The sequence below is a fragment of the Corylus avellana genome, chromosome ca1, assembly GCF_901000735.1.
Source record: "Corylus avellana chromosome ca1, CavTom2PMs-1.0".
Classification (NCBI taxonomy): domain Eukaryota; kingdom Viridiplantae; phylum Streptophyta; class Magnoliopsida; order Fagales; family Betulaceae; genus Corylus; species Corylus avellana.
Genome location: NC_081541.1, coordinates 2,194,580 through 2,197,717, shown reverse-complemented (window position 1 = coordinate 2,197,717; position 3,138 = coordinate 2,194,580).

Genomic DNA, 3,138 nt, shown 5'->3' with positions numbered 1-3,138 from the left:
AGTCATTTTAAATGTAATGTATCATTTAAAATCATCAAAGTTTTTCTTATCCTTTTCCTCTTGTCGGAAAGCGCACTCTCTCTCTCTTTCCTTGTTGTCAAGGTTTCCAATGACTTAATGAATTAGGGTTAGTTTGAGATTTGTGTTTTTGAAATTATTATTTTTTAAAATCATAAAAACGTTTGATAAAATATATTCAAAGAATAGATTGGAAGAAATTTATTTCAACCTATTATAATGAGTGACAAGTGTCATCTCTCATATGTTTAATTTAATATTTTAATAATTATTTATTGTTATATATTCCACTGATTTTTAATCCAAACATTAATTTTTTTAAAAATCCAAAAAAATTGAATAACACTTATCACTTATTATAGTAGGTTGAATGAAATTTCCTCCAAACCAATTTGGAGGAAATTTGGGTCCATATTAAAAAGTACCTTTTTTATCAAATATTTGCTATGTAAAATCGTAATTTTGGCTTAAATTTGTGTTTTTTTTTTAAATAAACACCTCCTAGTTTGTTTATAAAAATAGTAAAATTTTTCTTCCTATTTAAATTAATTGTTTTTTAAATTGCAATGCCAAACACCTTATTTTGTTATATCATTTAAAAATACAAATTATTCTTAAAAAATTGTAATTTCAAATACACTCTTAATTGACCTAGTCAACCTATGACCGATTAGGATTTCAGTGTAGATAAGGGGTTAGAAAAATTAAAAGGACAGACACTGACATGTTTGAATGCTATTTCTTAATTTCAAATTAAAAATTAAACATTGTGGAAATTGGGACCTAGTTGTTTTCTTTTTGTTTTCCTTTTCATTTGGACGAGGACTTTTGCCATCTACCAACGAGGCAACGAGCACGCGTATATCTTGTTGGAAAGCGCACTCTCTCTCTATCTTTTCCTTGTCGTCAAGGTTTCCAACGAGTCGACGACTTAGTTGACCCTACTCACCCTACAACCAATTAGGATTTCAGAGTAGATAAGGGGTTAGAAAAATTAGAAAGATGAATACTATTTTTTAAGAGCACTTTTTTCGTTTTAAATTAAAAATTAAAAATTTTGTGCAAAAACTGAACCATCTATATATGTTTTAAAACCTATTTTCAAATGAAAAATATCTATAAAAAAGACTATTTTCAATTAGTTATTTTTGATAGAATATTAAATATTACTTCCTGGAACTGTTTTATATTAATGTTAATTTATTTAAAATAAAATAATTGAAAATATCCTGATTTTGATTTCTTTTTATTCATTAAAAATTCTTTTTAAAACTTATTTTATGAAGACACAAAGAAATAAAGTCAAATATTGTAATATTGAAAAATATTAAATAAATTATGCTAAAAAATAGACTAAAGTACTCCTTTTTAAGTCGTCCCAAATATTTTGTGACAGAAAAATGATATGAAAGTTTCACATTTTCTCAGCTGTTTCTTTTCTTTGTCTTATAGTCTTTTTTTTATTATTATTATTATTAGAATTTAATTGGCTAATCCAGAGTGGCTCATATAATGACATTTCTCTAGATGTTATGTATATTCCACATGATACAGAAGAGTCCATTCAAAGTTAATATTGTGATCATCTCTCAACTATCATATATACATGCATTTACCCTGTAATTGGAACAGGTTTTCTGTATTTCTTGATGTTAAGCATATGTTTTAAAATTGGAAGTTATACTCAGCACTCAAATCTTTCTAATGTACGTAGGAATTTGTCATTTTTTTACACTCATACGTTATACTCAACAATCTCTCCCTTATATGTGACCCTCATTTAACAATGATTTCTTACATCTTTCTAATGTGAGACTCTATTCTTTTATTACACTCACACTCACACATTATACTCAACACTCAAATCTTTTCAATGTGGGGCTTTATCCTTTTTTTTTACACTCACAAGTTATACTCAACAATTTCTCCCTTATATATGCATGACCCTCGTTCATATATTCAAGTAGGGGTGCAAAGGCGGTTACGGTTAGCGGTTAATGGCAATAACCGCTAACCGTAACCGCCCTAGCGGTTAGTAAATTTCACTAACCGCAACCGCTAACCGCCTAACGGTTAGCGGTTAGCGGTTAGTGGCCGGTTAGCGGTTAGTGAAATAGATAACCGCCCGCTAACTGCTTTTTTAAAATTGGGCTTATTTTTTTGGGCTTTTTGGGCTTATTTTTTTGGGCTTATTTTTACCCTCTTTTTTTTTTCTTGCATTTTTAATATCTTCTTGGGCCCAATTGCTATAAAAAGAGCCCATATTGAAAAATCAAAAATATTTGACCCAAAATTTACATTTACTTGTACTTAAAAAAAAATTTCTTAAATATTAAATCATAACTCGTTAACTTTTTTTTTTTTAGGAAAAAAAAAAATTCAACACAACATACAAAAAAAAGTTCAGAATTCAGATAACTGTCACAACATATAAAAAAAAATATAAAAAAAGTTCAACACAAAGCATATAAAATAAGTTCAAATAAAACATTAAATGATACAAATAATCAAATAAAACATTAAAACTTCATCAATCTTCTCATTTGGAAAATAATCAAATAAAACATTACAATGAAAAATATATTAATACTTAAATTGTTGTTATAAGTAATTGTTGAATCTAATGCTAATTACTTAATTTGACATTTTATGAATCACATTGTGACATTGTCATTGTATATAGATATTATGATTAAATATTTGAATTGTCATTGGATTATATGATTAAGTGTTGATCTTATAAACTTACAAACAAACAAAAATACTTCAATTGTAGTTATAAGTAACACATTGTTTAATCCAATGTCAATTACTTAATTTGATATTATATGAATCACATTGTCATTGTCATTGTACATGAATAATTGATTAAGTATTGGAATTGTAATTGGATCATATAGTTAAATATTTATCTTATACATTTATATTATTCAATATGCATATAATATAACTATAAGCAATTATATATATATATATATATATAAAATTCAAAATTGTTCAAAATTGTTAATTTTCTTTTTTTTTTTCTTTCAAAAAATGGTTAAATTTCTTTTTCTAAAAAATGTTCAAAAAATACATTAATACTTCAATTGTGATTATAAGTAACACATTGTTGAATCT